Consider the following 19,690-nt stretch of genomic DNA (forward strand, 5'->3'; position numbering starts at 1 on the left):
GTGCTGTGTGATTCAGCTTCTGATGTACATTCTGCATATGTGATCCCTCTGAAAAAAAATAGGTACAATATCCTTTTGAACCCAGGTTTATTACTCTTGTAATCAGTAAATCCCTGATCCTACAAAGACTTACATATGTGCTTGACTTTACACACTATGAAGTGGACTGAGTTCAATGGGATAACTCACAAGGAGTAAAGTTAAACATGCAGGAGTCTTTGCAGGACTGGACCCAAGGAAGTTGAACTTATTTAAGAAGTGAGCTTATTTAAGAACAAGAAGGAAGCACAGACACACTCAACATACTTGACTTTGTTTCTAGAAAGTGAATCAGGTCAGATGAGGAGCAAAGCAAATCAGAGTTGAAAGGGGAGGAAGCACCTTGTAGAAGTGAGGATCCTGCAGCAGCCTCACCACACAGCCATGCAGTCAGAGCTCTGTAGGTCTGGGTGGTGTAGGATTGGGGATCAGTTGCTCCCTGTAGCAACTGGGGAATCCAAGGTTTTTTCACTCCAAGCCAAATTTATTGGGATTAGGAGTGTGAGTTTGGGTGGGGGGCGTTGCAGAATGACTCCTAACTACCCGTGGAAAAGTACTGGGAGCAGATTCTCCACATAAATGTTTTTTGAATATAGGATCAGAATTTGTCTTCTCTGTGCAGGAGTTAAAGTAAGGAGGTGTGGGTGGGGCACAGCAGCAACCTCTACTCTTCCTACACGAGGGGGCAGTGCTTCCTGTAGCTCTCCCCTCTGAATATGCACTGGCAACTCTGCAGTGCAAATCTTGTGGAGTTTCTTAAGTGCCCTTTCCTCCTCCCAGGGGTTTTACTTGGGCTTAGGATAGTGGTGTTAGTCCCCCATTACATTGTCCTATTTCAGTTTCTCCTGCCTTTTAATTATTGTAAAGTATTCAACTATAGAAATATTTTTATGGAAAGTATTCATAACAATATACATCCTACACTGAGCACGTATATCTACAATGTAACTCAAAGTTGTGGTAGCTCAGTCCCCCACACCCAGCTGGAACTGGGTTTCTTCCAGAGGGTCTTTCAGGTTCTGGGCCCGAGTGCCTGTTTCATATTGGCCCACAGCAAACTTTAAGTTGGATCTAGGAAACATAGAAAGTAATGCAGAAAAGTGTCCTTTATTGTGGTGCTTTGTTTTAGTTTCTGTTTTCCTTCTGCCTTGGTCCTCTTCAAATTTTTGTCAGTTGCTTTTTAAACTCTAAAATAAAAGGAAAAGGGGGTGAAATATCCAGAGGAAGAAATTGATTGTGGCCTCTGAAACATAGTACATAATATTACAACACAAGAGCAATAGGTGATATTGCTTTGAGCTATGTCGAGGGCATGACATCCTTTTAAAATAAATATTGTATTCAGATTGGAGCTGCTCTTTCTGCTGATCGATTATGTGAAATTCAGCCAGCAATTGCCTGCCCTGTTTGGCACACAAATGCCAATTTAGGCATATATCTCAGGCAGTTCTCTTTGAAAATGTAGCCCTAACTCGGTCCTTCATTAACATATCTGAAAAAGGAGAAGAAAAGGTTGAGGTTGTATGGCACTTTTTCCACGGACATGGAGGAAGAGTATGTTTCAGTGTGCTATACGCAAAACAGCCTTAGCTGTGCATAGAGCACATTATTTTTATTTGCAACATGCAAATCATAATTTTATTTTCTGTGATCACTAAAATCAGAAAGACTGAAACTGCTCTCTGCCCTGTCATCACCCTGAATTTCACAGTGAGGAAGAAGTGGAGAGCTGCATAGAACTATACGTTTGTAACTCCGCAGACATAGTCCTCTCCCATATCACCTCTTCCCCCTCTGGCAGCACAGTCAGAAGACATTATTTTAAGGAGGGAAATTTCACCTGCTATAGTAACTCATTATGACTCTTCATGAAAGTTCTAGCTGTGAAATATATGAGAAAAAAAATTTGAAAAGTCTTCATTTATTTAACTTGCAATTTATTCCAGCCAAACTATTATAATATGCATGCATCTACAGCTGTGCCCCACATAATCTTTTATGTTGGTTTATTTTTGTCTGTGTGTAATTCATGAGTGAATTTCCCTTCCTGTTTTGGGTCCTGATCCAGCCAACACATAAGCTCATGTGTAACTTAAATCTATTTGACTATACACTTTAGTAAAATGCTTGCAGGATTGGGGGCTTGTTTTGTAACTAGAGCATGTTTTGCCAGTGAAATGAAAGACTTACAGGCAAATACTGCATGCCTTATGCACAGTAGTCCCATTGAATTCACATGTGTGAGTGAGGCAAGCAGCATGTGGCCCTGAGTTACATATCCATAGTCATTTGAGTTTTCCAGACAATACTTGCACTGTAATACTCAGGGTAAGTAGTAGTTTAGAATACTGAAATCAATAGCTGGGATTTGTAAGGGCTCATTTAATTTATGGAGCCATTTTAAGTGATCACCCTTGAGGAAATTTTATGTTTTCCTCACAATAATTGATTTTTTTAAAGATAGCAGCTTCATAATTCATTTCTTGTGTTTTATCTCTACCAACTTACAGTGTGGTTCTTACAGAGGCATATCTGATACAGTTAGCTCAGAAATTAATGGCTATATTGACTGGCAGCAGTATTAACTCCTACCCAATGCAATTAGTAAGCTCATCAGTGAACAGCATCAAGAAAGCTTTGCGTTTCCTTCAGACCATCTAACCTGTGTTGATACGTGGTATTATGGAGGCGAATCAACAAAAATATAAAGTAAATTCAAAATAAAGGTGCGTGCACTGGCTATTACTGCTAAGCCTGTACTTTTTCTATGTACATCAGTGTATGTTCCAAAAGCAACGTCATGCGCCCCTGTGAATTTTGTGGCTTTTGTTGCCTTGTCATAATCTTTACAATATATAATATGTATTGTACTTTTGCATATATAGTTAATTTAGCAGATGCAAAATTAACATAAGAGAAGATTAGTATTTATGAAGATTTGTTTGCACAAGAAGTTTGGAGTAATAAAACATACATACATCCACAATGTGTTTGTACATGTCCTTAGATAACAATGTGATACCATAGGTGTCTTAGATATACTATGGTATTTAATCACTAAACATTTGTTACATATTAAAATGTATCTTTCCTGAAAGGAAAAACAATTCTCCATCTGCTCTTTAATGTATTTGGTGTCTTCTAATATGGAGTACAATTATGTATTTTGTCCTGCTTGATTGAATAAGTGAATTTTGCAGCTGGCTCTGAAGATGGTAAGGATTGATCTCTTGACCACTTCTCAGAGGAAGTTTCAGAACCTGGGATCTGCCCTTCCTCGGTGAACTCCTGGAGGAAATCAATCACTGAATGCAATACATCAGGATTTCACCATGGCATTCTGTTCACCAGCTATGTCACTTGAACATAGCAGCTGAAGAGGAGCACAGATAGAAGGATGGACCTTAAAGTAGCCCGTGCCTGTCCTGCTAAAGATTTTGTAGATCAGGTCCAGATCATCTAAATGGAATTAGCAGTGAACAAGGAACCAGTGTAGGTTTCAGATCACCCAAGTACATTTTAAAGGCAAAACAAGAGTTTTATCCATGTTTCTCAGTACAGTGGTTGCCATTAAAAAAGTCAATCATCACAGAGTACTAGTTGATTATGCAGCGCTGTTTTTCTCTATAGTTGCAAAAGGAAATAATGAGGGACAATCCCAAGGGAGTAAGGTGATGCAAGACACTGACTTGAATTGGTGCATTGTACTTTTACTTCCTGTATGCTGTATGTAGCAGGTTCTACAGAGCTGCTATAACCACCCCTCTCCCCTACAGCAAGGCAGGAGGTGGAAGGGATGAATACTTGATTCCACCCACAGCACACCTGTTTGCATAGCTACATTGGTATAGTGGGGAGCATACACTGACAGGTAAATACATTTGTTTCAGTTTACTCCTGTCTCAGATCATCAAGAAAACTGGAAGAAAGGTTGTGATTTCAAGTCAATTTCCGTCCCAAGCTATTCCAGGAACAGTAGAACAATATACTGCATCTTACTCTGGTCATAATATCATGACCTAGACTTATGTTAATTGTGTAGTATGTGCTGGCAAATGTTGCTTTTAAATGGTGATCACTGAATAAATAGATATTACGGGGGGTTGTTTTTTTAAGCCAACACCCAATGTGTATGTGGTCACTTCAGTGAAGGTGTTTGAGTTTTATGCTATTTCATTTTAATACCAGCAGCAGTGCAATATATAGATTGTGTGTTGTGGGTGCGGGTTCTTTTTGTTTTTGTTCCTTTTCAAACACCCCCCACCTCCCCCCCCCCTTTCTGGGTTTTGCACTGCTGCCAAATAGTCAAAGGAGTCAGTGCTCTACTTCAAATGCCAGTGTTTTTCAGAAGCAAAAACAATCGATATATGTGTCTATTTCAAGTATAGGTGCATGTCACAGTTGAAAAAACAGTCACCTGGATAATGATTGAAGGATTTTATACAATTCCAGCTGTATGGATTGAATCTGTTGGTGCAAAGAAACTCTGTGCTTAGAAGGCTTAATTGCAGTCTTTTGAATTTCATTATCCAGTGATATGGCATTGTTCTGTATAAATACAGAACTGATTAACTTAGAGCAGTTCAGTACAAAACTTGCAAAGCCAAGATCTGCTACACACATTCATCACTTAAAATGATGATTTAGGTGTGTGTGGTGCCAAACTGTATAAACAAGCTGTGATCCCTGTCCTGAAAGGCTAACAAATTAATTTCAAACATGACTCAACAAAGTGGAGAATTGAGGTGGTACAACAACATATTTATATGGTTACTCGGCTAATGTAGAGTGTAATGGAGTTTAGGGGCTGGGGAGGAGGGGTTGTAGTGCGTGTGTGTGTGTTTTTATTAATAAACATATAAATAGCTATTTCAGGTGTCACGGCAGAAAGGAGAGTAGGAAGTGGTCTTGCAAAGCAGCTCAGGAAGAGCATTCCATGCATTGAAGGTGATGTGGAAGAAAGTGTGGGGACGGCTGTAGGAGAAACAGACTGACAGGATCACTAGAGTGTGGAGGGAGAGGTCAGCCAACATAAAAGACTAGGTTGGATGCATTGGCAGCGTAAACGCACGGCTCTGAAGCAAGCTTGGACTTAATGCAGTGAAGTAGGAGGAGCGAATATATGGGCCAATGCAATCAGATAGATGGATTAGTATGGATTAAATTTGGGCAATGGGTATCAGGGAAGCCAGTGAGGAGGAGGTTTGAGTAATCAAGATGGCAGATACGGAAGGTCTGGACAAGCAGTTTGTGGTTAGAAAAAAAAGTTGAGCCTTAAATTGTTATATAGGAAGATGTAATAGACAAATACCAATCAAATGAGATTTGTGGTGTTATTGTTTCTTCATGCTCTGCTTTTAGCTGTGGGCAAACATTCAGAATGAAAACTCACTGGCCACATTAGTTCATATATATTGCACTGTTTGTGACATAGGCCTGTTTTGAATAGAAAACAGGAAATTAATCTCTGATTGTGATCTGCTTGTTATCACTCTTGCCCTACTTTGAAGTTCTTATATCCAAAACATTTAGTTTTTGCTGGAAGCACAAAATTGTTTTCATAGTCATAATACTACCCCCTCTTGGTGGGGGGGAAAGATTCTTGTGAACACCCCTTTTTAAAATGTACCAGGCCCAAACAGGAGCTATGCTATGCTATCCCTTTGGGCTCCATTGTGAGCCTTCCTCCACGCCCGCGGCTGGGGTGTAAGGAAACCCAGTATGTCCCTGCCCAGGCTGCCTGTATCTCCAATCCCTGCAGGGGGGATAGATCAACTGTCACAAGGCTGCCAGTTTTCTTTCCATTCAAGTGAGTGACAGGATTGAAGAGAGTTGGGTGGAACTTTGCTCTTAGTGCTTAATTTGTGCCAGGGCTGAGCCCTGGCACCTCTAGGCTTGGCAGTTCATAGCCCCAGCACCTCTGGGCTTGCCATGTCAGTTACGAAAGTAAAAAATTGCTTGAGCTCCAGCACCTAATTACTTGAGTCCTGGCACCTCTTTCATTACAAATTAAGAACTGCTTGCTCTCCCTTAATGTGCTTCCCTATACATCCAAAATAGCACAGAGAGGGAAGTAATCTCTTCCAGGACAAGGGCTGGCACAGGTTCCTTCGGCCAGAGCAAAAGTGGGGAGGGCAGGAACCAGATTGTGACTCTGAGAGTACCAATCTTGTTCCTACCCTGCTCCTGAGGTAACACAGCTACACATTGCCCCTTACTCATGCTGTCCGTAGGGTTACAGCCAAGCCCTTTATGTTTTGTTGTTAGAGCTAGGAACGTGTTCAGCCTTAAAAAACTCATCACCAACAACACCGCAACCACGCACGCCATGGGACACAGATACCATGATGAAGAGCATACTAGAAATTCAGGAGTTGTACTGTGTAACAACAACTTACATTGGACATAGCTAGATAAGGTGGCTATAGGGTTGCCAAACCTCCAGGACTGTCTTGGAGTCTCCAGGAATCTGTCCAACCAGAATTGGCAACCCTAGGTGGGTGAAGTAATATCTTTTATTGGACCAACTTCTGTGGGCAAAAGAGACAAGCTTTTGAACTAACAGAGCTCTTCTTCAGGTCTTGGAAAGGTACTAAGAGTGTCACCGCTAATTAGGATATGTCTATACGTACAGCGCCGCAACGTGTGTAGTGAAGACGCTGTATGCCGATGGGAGAGAGATCTCAAGTAGCATAAAAAACCCACCTCCACGAGTGGCATAAGCTATGTCAGCAGGAGAATCTCTCCTGCCGACATAGTGCTGTACACATGAACACTTATGTCAGTGTAACTTACGTTGCTCACGGGGTGGAATAGTCACACCCCTGAGCGACATGAATTTTGCTGACATAGGCTGTCATGAGTAAATACAAGATTATTTAGCATAAGTAGTTAGCACACATTGTTAGGGACCATTCAAAGTGAAATGGCCCATTTACAAAAAGGGGGGTTAGTGGGCTACAGATTTGTAATAAAGACACTGGATTTATGGCTTATTAAGACCATGTTTTTTATTGTCTAGCAAAGTTACAAATTTAAGCTCCCAGGCTTGTCTTTGGAAAGCGTTGTGCCAGTTTCCTTTTAGGATGAGGACTGACCAGTCATATTGGAATGATCGCTTTGTGAACAGTGTTCACACACAGGTGATATAGTGAATAACACTGCACTGAACATAGCTGTAATTCACCAGAATAGAGTCCACGATCAAAGTCAGGCTGTGACAGTTGGCATCCAGAATGATGTAGGTATGAGTGGTAGTGCCTACTCATGCCTGGCCACAAGAAAACATGTCAAAGGGAAGGAAAACTGAGCTTTTCTTCATGGAGTTTCCTCAAAGCATCCCCTTGGAAGGAGGGGTTTCCTTCCATGTGGAAAAATCAGGGGCTTAGCCCTGAAATCCCCACAGGAGATCTGCCAGAGGGACAAAGTCATCTGCTTGGGACCCTGTGCCTCTTCACTGGCTTCTGACCCCCTGTGGCCTTGCCTTTGCTCCCCGTTAGCCCAGCTGGATTGGAGCCATACTGGCAGGGGTAGCTCACTTAATAGCTGTCCCTGGGTTTCACTTTAAGGGAGTTTCCCCGTGAGGAGGGGGCTCCATATACAATGCATATGGCCTCTGGCAGTGTTACGTTTTTTTCTTTGGGGCTGGTAAGGACCTACGGCCTCCTGTACCTACCACTCCCTTCTTCACCCCTGGGGGGAGCCTGAATCCCTTTGGGTATGGGTCTGGTGCTATGGAACTGATTGAACCCTCTGCATAATGATAATGGGGGAGGGATAAGATATGATTTCCTCCTCACCTCTCCCATTATCATCCAATAATTAGCATCCTTGTTGCTATTCTCTATATTTTTCACTTTATTCCAAGAATGTTACTGTGTGTTTGTTTTTATACTCTCATAGGGGCCAGCGGCCTCTTCTGTTTTTTGGAGGCACTCATATTAATAAAAAACCTCACAGTTTTGTATTTTCTTGGTTATGGAACTATGTTCATCTCATCACATTAGCTAGGGCTTCCACAGTCAGTCATTCTACACTGTATATTACAGTGAAACAGTTACATTTCTAGGCTTAACATTTGGAGTGGCAAATGGGGGTAGTGAAGAATGTGCATGCAGGGACAGCACACTGCTTTAATCTTTCTGTAACCCACAGCAGAAATTTTAATAGAAATCACTCACTGAAGCTGGTGCGATTTTATGCATTGCAAGGACTGCAATACCCCAGCGTATTACCATATACACATGCAGCATGTGTGTGCTTTAAAAGACATACTTTATTTTACACAGAAAATATTGTAGCAATATCATCCTTCACACACACACACACACACACAAAATACAACAAAGAAAGAAACAATGCACCAGAGTAGGGTGGCACAGGGTAGCAATAATTATGTGAACAATTTCAGTGTTGTGAGCTTATTAAAGAAAAATGCTTTCAGGCCCAAGGATGCATTGTTTGATGTTGTGTTTGTCTAAAACTTAAAAATAAAAAGCCACTATGACATGTTTGCATTTAAATTGTTCTATTATAAGATACACTGAAACTTGCAGTGATACTATGAATAATATGCCTAAATTATGTGGTATATTTAGCGTATATTTTATCTTTAAGTCTCTTTTGACTTTTCTGGCAGAGCCTAGAAATTCTAATCATAAGGGCTAGACCATGGAGTTATCATAAGCCCTGATTAAGAGGCATTGCCTAACTGCACTACCCCAGAAGCAGATCAGCGACTCAATTGCAGTCCAGACTCTCACATTTCAGTCTCTTGCAACGTGCAGATAAGAGCCAATTCAAAGTTCTTCACACTCACTTATGGTGGGGGCGGGAGGGAGCAGAAATGTCTCCTCCTCCTGTATAATCACAGGGCCAGTAATAAGTGCAGGGAATAAGGGAGCACCCATAGGCGTAGTTTGACTTCTATATGGGGGGGAGGGCAAGGCCCCCAGCAAGCAGCCACTGCTCTCCAGCCGCCTAGCTCTGGCTGATGGCCTGGGCGTTCATGTTGTTTGTGGTGAAGGAGGACTATTCTTTTAAAATACCTGCTCCCACATTGTTTCTTTACTTTTTATCCTGCTCCTGCTATTATGGCAGCTGGTCCTGCAGGACCCGTGGGATCCCAGTCTCGCTGCAGGGCTGTACCTCTCATTAGGAATCACAGATGCATATATAACACTGACAGTCCCCAGGAGTCAGGATCAAACCTGGGATCTTTGTAGCTAAATGCATGAGCCTCTACTGCATGAGCTAAGAGCAGATTCATTAATCTCTAAGTGGTCTCGGTGCCACTAGAGGGGACAGAACACCACACCCAGGACGTGTGTGGGTTACACTTAGAAAAGATTTTTTTTAAACCTGAATTGTAAACTACTGAAAAAAAAAATCAGTTTATACAGTTTGGAAGGGCAACACCCTTAACATGCCTCCCAATTTACATCCCTGGGGACACCACACATCCCCAATTGCGAGGTGAGTACCATGAGTCATGATTTAGCCCACAGAGACAGTAACAGGTCAAATATGTCAAAAATAAGTTCTTACAAGCCCAAGATCAATAGAAATTCCACGGGCGTCTAGTGCAGGCATAGAAGAGAGTGGTGCTGGCTGGGCAAAGGGTGTGACCAGGGCACAGGCTGATTCATCAGCTTCCACTGGCCAGGCTCCCACAGAGCCTCAACTCGGTGTAGAACTGCTTCCTCCTCCTCCTCTGGTGGAACAACAGAGCAGCTTGCAAAAACACCTGTCCTCATTCAGCACGAATCCCTACTTTGGGATGCAGAGGTCTAGGCTGCTGCAGGGAGATGTAATTTACACTTATTTCCGCTCCATCTTGAGTGAATCTAGTCTGGTTCTTATTCATTTAACTGAGTCTCCTCTTATTCTTGTACTTAGCCAGAACCTCAGGCATTAGCAGCATGGCCATCCAGAGAACACTTAGGTCAATGGTAATCTTTGGAATTGAGATAATCTTCTCACTGGTGCACCCTAGACATTTGCAGCTACAGTGGTAGCTAACTCTCAAGGCCTCAAGTAAAATAAGCAGAAATTTAAATAAAAAAAAAACTTTTTCTTCTATAAGGACTTCCTAGTCCCTAGATCAGTATAAGCATGGATCCACTGACCATCCTAGTCCATCCTAATATTCCCCACAATCAGTGCCAGCCTATTTGAAACTGGCATGGAGCCTACCTCTGTGGCGCAGAATTCCCCCTGCTTGACCACTCTGATTGCATGTCCCCACAGAGGGCTGCTATGGGGGCATCTGTGGTGCGGGTCATACACAATGAGGTGAGTTTCATCCAACAAAGATGGTCCTGTTTTTGCCTCTGTTACAGTATAAACTAGTCTCCTCAAAACGAAGTTTGTAAAAAAGTTAATTCCGAATATTTTTAGCTGTTCTATATGCTTGAAACTCTTGGAAAGAAAGGATTTTCATGAGCATATAAAACCTGTAGTCTGAGGATCTGTCAAAAGTAAAATGAGTCATAATCAATATTAACAGGAAGGCAGGCTTGATGCAAGGAAGTGTGTGGGCAAAAGAGTGAAATAAACTTGTCAAGACCTAAATCTGAAAAGAGACACTTCCAAAATTAGGTATATTAATAAAATGCAATTTGAATAAATAAAGTTAAAATGTGTCTGGTTATGGCTGATTGATATTTTCCTTATTAGTGTGACCAGAACCAATGCTCCATCTCAGGCATGCTGGAACAGTTTGTACAGTGGAGGTGCTGAGAGCCATTGAACCAATCTGTAAACCCTTTATATGATAGAAACCACTTCAAGCCAGAGGCGGCAGCAGCACCCCTAGTTCCAGCGCCTATGCCCCTCTCCTTCCTTTGCATGCCACCCTCCCCACACAACCAAGAACCAGAAAAAATCCTAGCTTGTTTGCTGAAATGTTTCCAAATTCAGAGCAACCTTGGCTAGAAAACTAGATGACGTACATGCAAGAGACAAAGGTGACATGCACGGTGGTTTCCTGAGATCTTAGCTATGGCAGAGCTCCATCATGCAAGTTGCCTGCCTCTTGCAAAACAATCTCTGTTGCAATATTGGAGCTTCCCTACCCCTAACAGATACACAGAGATCATTGTAAGGAACGACTGACTAATAAGATCAATATGAAAAAAGTGAACACACAGCAAAAACAGTGCTTACCAGTCCTTATCCAGATTTCCGAGGGTGGAGAGGGATGGGTTCAGCTATGCTAAAAATAGAGTTAAAAGTAACACTGGAATGATAGTTATTTTAAATAAGCTGCCAATTCAATTCATTTTAAACTTTTCAAAATGTCTGTCATTTCCCAATTGCACTAGCCCTGAACACAACCCTTACAGCTTTGCAACATCCCCTAATTTTTCCCTGTTTTACATCCCTTTTCCTGTATACACGCACATACACACACGAGTAGTCCCACTGGGTTTAATGGGAATAATGTTCCCATAGCATAAATGTGTGCATGTATAAGTATTTGGAAATTTCAAAACTTTTTTGGGGAAAAAAACCCAACGATCAGCTCTATAGGAGCTAAGAAAAACAAAGTTAAAGTTTTGGCAATTTTTTTTTAACCAAAGCTAGAATTTTTGATAAACAATTGTCAAAAAATTGAAACTAGAAAAATTTCAACCAGCTTTACTGATCACTACAAAAGACTCCACTGAGCTCAATTGCAAAATAAGCTGATCAACCACAGAAAGAGATGCACCTTTAATTCCTCATTAGTGTAGTAAGGCTGGTCCTGTTTCTACAGAAATAGATACAGGGGCTGGAAGGCCATGAGGAGAGAGATGCAGGTGGAAAATCTGGAAAGACAGAAGGATGTATGGAAAACCCAGGGAGTGACAAGTGCCTGCATTCACTTCTCAGCTTTATTCCCTCCCCCACAAACACACACCAACTTCCATAACTCTATTGTGCTTTCCCCTACCCCTGGAAAGCTTCCACAGTGACCATCGTTAGGCCTGCATTAAACTCACTTTCAAGCTCTACCTACAGGAACAGGACTAAGTGGTGACACAAACTAAAATGACATTGAGCAGAAAAATCCAGATTAAATCCCCGGTAAAGTTTGTGCTGAGCATCTATTTCAGGGTTTTCTGCTACCACCCATCCCTGTGGTATCTGACATTTAGTGACTAAATTACCTGCAGCTGACCAATGCCTTGTGCCTGGCCGCCTGTGAACACAACCATAAAACGAAGCAGCAGCGGTAGCAGTCCTTTCTATTACCCCTGGTTCTTACATCACACCTTTCCTCCATGAATCTCAAATCTCTTCCTTTCCTGAGTAATGTTTTATGAAGACCCATGATCCTCATTTTACAGATAGGGAAACAGACACAGAAGTTTAGTGGCTTGCCCAAAATCATACACCAAGTCAATGGTAGAGCTGGGAATAAACCCCAGGAGTTCTAACTGTCAAATCCTTGCTCTATCAGGTAATACTGTCTCCCTGTAAGGACTTTTATTATTCATATTTGTCCTTTGTTACAATGGCAAATTTTCTTTAGTAATTCCACTGATGAGAATAAAGCAAAATAATTAGGAAAATACAGCAGTGTATATATTACTAAGGGAAACAAAACTTTTGGAAAGTTTTAGTATGTACAGGAGTAGCTCTGACTTCTCCAAGCCAACTTTGCTAAGTCAGCAATTGGCATGAACCACCAGCCACTGCGTTCCCAGATATGGGTTTAGTTACCCCTGGGCTGTCTTTCATGCATTCATGCTTTTAAACCATGTAAACTATAACTTCCTGAAAATAAAAATAGCTTTGTTAAACTTAGACTTTCATTAAACTATTTCAGATTACATGTGGTGGGAAAAATATGTGCTTTTACATAAGCGTTTCTGGTTAGCAACAAGACATTTTAAAGACTTAAAACATACACAGATAGCTTGATTCTCCTCTCACTATCCCCAGGGAAACTCTCTTGATGATGATTGAGTTAATACTAGTTTACACTGGTGGAAATGAGAGGAAAATTAAGCTCAAACTTTTCAGTTATAATACTGAATATTATATATAATACTGAATATATATATATATATATATATATATATATATATATATATATATACTGAATATATAATACTTTTCAGTTATAACTTTTCAGTTATAATTGCGAGGTGAGTACCATGAGTCATGATTTAGCCCACAGAGACAGTAACAGGTCAAATATGTCAAAAATAAGTTCTTACAAGCCCAAGATCAACAGAAATTCCCCGGGCGTCTAGTGCAGGCATAGAAGTGAGTGGTGCTGGCTGGGCAAAGGGTGTGACCAGGGCACAATGAAAACTTACACATCTCTGAGATATTATTTTTATCACCCAGATAAGTTAAAATATTTTAAGGCAACATCAGCATTTTGGGACAGTTGGGGTGGTTGTTTTTGTTTTGGTATGCTCACTAAGGCCCCAATCCTGCAGATATTTCCACACGCTTAACTTTAGGGTCACTGAGTAGTCCCAGTGAAGTCAACAGAACTGCTCACAGTACATAAAGTTAAGCAAGTGTGTAAGTCGTTGCAGGATTGGGGCCTAAAGGTTTGGTCATTCCAGCTGCAGCAAAACTCATCCAGAAAAAAGAAAACAGTTCTTCCAAGGGATCCGTGTTCTGGTAATAGTCAGTTTATGCATTTCAATCACAATGAAGAAAAATAAAGCTAATCAAGGGGATGATTATTTGCACATGATGGCTGTAGGCAGCCTGTGCTTTTTCCAAGTGGACAATTTGTTTCTTGACAAATTGGGTCCCGTGTGTTTCACTGTGGGGCACAAAGGGATGAAAAAATAGTAAAAAGGAGTAGAAAGACCCAGAGGCATCAGAAGAGGCTGATAGCAAAAGAGACTGTGGCCAAAGATTAGATTTTCATGTGCTTGGCACCCTTCTGGATCAGGACTTCATTTAGTACCTGGTACTGCAAACATTTATGCAGTATGCACATGAGTAAGTTTTCAATGGGACTAATTACACGTATACTCAATAGGGCTACTCTCCTGTGTATAGTTAAGTGCATGGGTGTTTGTGGGATTCATGTTGCATTGATGTCTCTGTAGAACTTAATTTTAATCGGTGGTTTTTCAGGAAAAAGGGACGATGAAAAAAGACAAAATGGAAAGAGCCACTGTCCTAAAGAGCTTAGCTAAGCAGCTTGATATACCAATGTATTGAGTTGTCACACAGGGTTACTGTAGGTGAAAAATATTGGCTGGGTCATGGGGAAGTGTTTGGAGTGCATTCTGTCGGTCCAGTATTAGCTGTGTTTCAAGCCAGTTGGAGAATGTGGTTTTCATTCTCTTTTTGTGATTAAGGGGCCCTTTACATGTTCAAAGAGTATGCACTCATTCTGTTCCGCCCAATCAAGAGGGGACCCTTTCCTCGCTGGAGCGATGTGTCGAAGAAGGATTCCCTTCCTTACTGTTGGCTGCCTTTTCCCCCCAACACTCTCCTTTTCTCCCACCTCTCCTGCAATATTACAGCTAGCCTAGCTCCATGCAAAGATAGCACTGCAGCTTGGAGAGAAATAGAACCCTTTGTGGTTGAAAAATCATTACACAGTTGGTAGCTGGGAGTGGAGGACAGTGAGGAGGTGGTAGCGACACCATATAGCAAAGGGTGCTCCATGCTGGAGAGCCTCTTCCATAGCACATCTAGCTGCTGCCAGGCTCAGAAGAAAAAATCATAAGGTCACACATCATATTCTGCAGTATTTATTTTTCCTTTGGTAATAGAAGCACAAATGAAAGCGAGTCAGATTTTGGAATGAACTGCCTTGAAGTATTAGCAGCTTGTGGCCATATAAAGACTGCAAAGTATCGGAGGGGTAGCCGTGTTAGTCTTTATCCATAAAAACAACAAGGAATCCGGTGGCACCTTAAAGACTAACAGATTTATTTGGGCATAAGCTTTCATGGGTAAAATCCCCCACGTCTTCTGATGCATGGAGTGAAAATTACAGATACAAGTATAAATATACTGGAACATGAAGAGAAGGGCGTTACCTTACAAGTGGAGAACCAGTGTTAACAAGGCCAATTCAGTCAGGGTGGATGTGGTCTGCTCCCAATAATTGATGAGGCAGTGTCAATACCGAGAGGGAAAATTGCTTTTGTAGTGAGCCAGCCACTCCCAGTCCCTATTCAAGCTCAAATTAATGGTGTTAAATTTGCAAATGAATTCTAGCTCTGCAGTTTCTCATCTGAAGAAGTGCGGTTTTTTTACCCATGAAAGCTTATGCACCAAATAAATCTGTTAGCCTTCAAGGTGCCACTGGACTCCTCGTTGTTTTTGTGGATACAGATACAGACATCGATGCAACACAGCTACCCCTCTGATATTGGCACCATGCAAGGCACTGAATTTAGCCATATGAAGTGGAAATCCATGAAAAAACTTGCACAGATACAGACAGACATCATCTTCCTCTCCAAGTGCAAACAGATGGACATCATACCACAGACTCTCAAAGAAACTGAGGAACCACCTGATCAGCATCCTGTACAGCAAACAGGAGAAGATCAAGAATGAGATCTCAAAACTGGAGACTCTCATACAAAACCAACCTTCCACACAAACTTCCACATGGCTGGACTTTACAAAAATGAGACAAGCCGTTTACAATGCACATTTTACTTCTCTACAGAGGAAAAAGGACAGTAAACTATCTAAACTCCTACATGCCACAGGGGGCTACAACAGTGGTACCCCTGACTCACCCAACAATATTGTTTATCTATCCAACCACACACTTAGTCCGGCAGAAGAGTCTGTCCCATCTCGGGGACTCTCTTTCTGCTCCACCACCCCCACACACGATACAGTTCTGCCGTGATCTAGAAGCCTACTTTCACTGTCTCTGACTCAAGGAATATTTTCAACACTGAATCACGCACTGAACAGCGCACTGTTCTGAACCGCAACACTGAACCACACTGAACAGCACACTGACCCACAGGAACCCTCCTACCAACACTACAAGAAGAATTCTGCGTGGACTCCTCCTGATGATCGAAATGACAGACTGGACTTCTACATAGAATGCTTCCACAGACGTGCACAGACTGAAATTGTGAACAAACAGCATCACTTGCCCCATAACCTCAGCCGTACAGAACGCAATGCCGTCCACAGCCTCAGAAACAACTCTGACATTAAAATTAAAGAGGCTGACAAAGGATGTGCTGTAGTCATCATGAACAGATAGGATTATGAACAGGAGGCTACCAGGCAACTCTCCAACACCACATTCTACAGGCCACTATCCTCCAATCCCACTGAGGGTTACCAAAAGAAACTACACCATCTTCTCAAGAAACTCCCTGAAAAAGCACAGGAACAAATCTGCACAGACACACCACTAGAAGCCCGACCAGGGGTATTCTATCTGCTACCCAAGATCCATAAACCTGGCAATCCTGGACGCCCCATCATCTCAGGCATTGGCACCCTGAGAGCAGGATTGTCTGGCTATGTAGACTCCCTCCTCAGACCCTATGCTACCAGCACTCCTAGCTATCTTCGAGACACCACCGACTTCCTGAGGAAACTACAATGCATTGGTGATCTTCCTGAAAACACCATCCTGGCCACCATGAATGTAGAAGCTCTTTACACCAATATTCCACACAAGGATGGACTACAAGCTGTCAGGAACAGTATCCCTGATGAGGCCATGGCACACCTGGTGGCTGAGCTTTGTGACTTTGTCCTCAGCCACAACCATTTCAGATTTGGGGACAACTTATACCTTCAAGTCAGTGGCACTGCTATGGGTACCCGCATGGCCCCACAGTATGCCAACATTTTTATGGCTGACTTAGAACAACACTTCCTCAGCTCTTGTCCCCTAGCGCCCCTCCTCTACTTGCGCTACATTGATGACATCTTCATCATGTGGACCCACGGGAAGGAGGCCCTTGAAGAATTCCACCTGGATTTCAACAATTTCCACCACACCATCAACCTCAGCCTGGACCAGTCCACACAAGAGATCCACTTCCTAGACACTACAGTGCAAATAAGTGATAGTCACATAAACACCACCCTATACCGGAAACCTACTGACCGTTATACTTATCCACATGCCTCCAGCTTCCATCCAGGACACATCACACGATCCATTGTCTACAGCCAAACTCTAAGATACAACCGAATTCGCTCCAATCCCTCAGACAGAAACAAACACCTACAAGATCTTTATCAAGCATTCTTAAAACTACAGTACCCACCTGGGAATGTGAGGAAACAGACTGACAGAGCGTGATGGGTACCCAGAAGTCACCTACTACAGGACAGGCCCAACAAGGAAAATAACAGAACACCACAGGCCATCAGCTAACACCTATCCAGCACATCATCAACGATCTACAGCCTATCCTGGAAAATGATCCCTCACTCCACAGACCTGAAGCAAATGCTCACCAACAACTACACACCACACCACAGAAACACTAACCCTGGAACCAATGCCTGTAACAAACCCTGTTGCCTACTCTGTCCCCATATCTACTCTTGCGACACCATCATAGGACCCAACCACATCAGCTACACCATCAGGGGCTCATTCACCTGCACATCTACTAATGTGATATATGCCATCATGTGCGAGCAATGCCCTGCCATGTACATTGGCCAAACCGGACAGTCTCTACATAAAAGAATAAATGGACACAAATCAGACATCAGGAATGGTAACATACAGAAGCCAGTAGGAGAACACTTCAATCTCCCTGGACATTCAATAACAGATGTAAAAGTAGCCATCCTTCAACAAAAAAACTTCAAAAACAGACTTCAAAGAGAAACTGCAGAGCTATAATTCATTTTCAAACTTACCACCATTAATTTGGGCTTGAATAGGGACTGGGAGTGGCTGGCTCACTACAAAAGCAAATTCCCCTCTCTTGGTATTGACACCTCCTCATCAGTTATTGGGAGTGGACCACATCAACCTGACTGAATTGGCCTTGTCAACACTGGTTCTCCACTTGTAAGGCAACTTCTTCATGTGCCAGTATATTTATGCCTGTATCTGTAATTTTCACTCCATGCATCTGAAGAAGTGGGGGTTTTTACCCATGAAAGCTTATGCCCAAATAAATCTGTTAGGCTTTATGGTGCCACTAGACTCCTCGTTGTTTTTATAAAGACTGCAGTCTCTCTAAAGTTACTTCAGTTGTTTCTCTCTCGATAGCAGCATTGGCAGTAACTCAAGTATACAAAATGATTTGCAGCAGAACCACTGAAATAATAAAGGGCATAAAAGAAAAACAAAAGGGGATGTTTTAAATGGATCTTGCCAAGTTATAGACAATTTTCTGAGTTATTTTATGATAATGTATTTGATATTTGTATGCTCTTATTTTAAAGTCTGCTCTGACTATTATGCCTAATAGGGTCAATCATGTGATGTGCTCCCCTGCCATTGACTTCAATAGGAGCTCCAGGGTCTCAGCACCTCTCAGGATTAGGACAGATGTGGCTTATGTACACTGATTATAATGTTTCCATCACTGGGCCTATGAACACATGTACGATAATAAAACAATACGTGACTGAACAAGTCTGGAGACTGCAAAGCTATTTAATTGCATAGTTTCAAACAATCTGGAAATGGAAACCCTCCTTCCATGCCTTGCTATTCATTTTACATTTTCTTCTTGTATGCCAGTAAAGACAATGGTTCTTTTTGAGAATTACTCATATTTAAATGATTTTTAGGACTTTTTATACATTTTAGGTCTTTTATATTTTATAGGTATAGCCTGTCACAACAGGTTTATCCAAATCTTTTAAAGGGGTAAACAAATTCTCTAAACGTACTTTACATCTTATGAAACAAGCAAGAGATCAGTTACCTTTTTCAAGAGTGAAATATAAAATTAATAAATGTCATATGTGGGAGATAGTATGATCAAATGGACTGAGCAAGAGGCTGGAACTCAAGAATCCTGACTTCTAATCCTGCTTCTGCAACTGATTAGCTGAATAGCCTTGAAGTCTACAGTTGGTATGTCTACAGTTGGAGCTGGAATTTAACACTTCCAGCTCAGAGACATACCTGCACTAGCTATGATAGAGCTAGCATGCTAAAATAGAGGGGGCTAGCTGCTCTGAATACATGTCTAATGTCTCAGAGGTGTACATATTTAGGACATCTAGCCAGTGGTACTGCTCATGCTGCCGTGGTTACACTCAATTTTAAGTGTGCTAGCTTGATCAGAGCTAGTGCAGGTATGTCTCCTCAAAATGGAAATTACACCTCATGCTCAAAGTGTAGACGTACCCTTACAGAAACATGTTCAAAGTTAGGTGACAATGTTTGGCACCTAAATCCTTCTTAGGTGACATGGATACTGTGATACAGTGTGCAAGTGTTTTGAAGGCCATTGAAGGGGACTGAGAGGTCATGTACAGCAGCCCAGTTTTGCCCCAAGGAGGGGGCCTCACCAAGCCAAACCCATAGCTGGGCCTTGGTGCATTAATTCCCAGCCACGGTTCAGGGAGGCATTTCCTGCTGCAAACTAATTAGGGCAGCTGAGCCTATTTGGGTTCAACATTTTAAAGATAGGTGGGTTACTCCCAGAGAAGGCAGACAGAAGCTAAGGCAGAGAGCTCTTGGAAGACATGAGCATGGGAGATT

The 19,690-nt window shown here is 42.0% G+C and overlaps 1 long non-coding RNA gene across 1 annotated transcript in view; it reads right to left on the reverse strand.

The window, feature by feature from the left end:
- Positions 1 to 857: 857 nt before the first annotated feature.
- Positions 858 to 19,690, reverse strand: part of LOC141987603 (uncharacterized) — a 45,851-nt gene continuing 27,018 nt past the window's right edge. The window contains exons 2-3 of the long non-coding RNA XR_012639587.1: positions 11,206 to 11,254; positions 858 to 1,226 (exon numbers count right to left, since the gene is read on the reverse strand). This is a non-coding gene — a long non-coding RNA (uncharacterized LOC141987603). The remainder of the gene's footprint in view (positions 1,227 to 11,205; positions 11,255 to 19,690) is intronic.

This window comes from Natator depressus, chromosome 5, assembly GCF_965152275.1.
Source record: "Natator depressus isolate rNatDep1 chromosome 5, rNatDep2.hap1, whole genome shotgun sequence".
In the NCBI taxonomy this organism is placed as follows: domain Eukaryota; kingdom Metazoa; phylum Chordata; order Testudines; family Cheloniidae; genus Natator; species Natator depressus.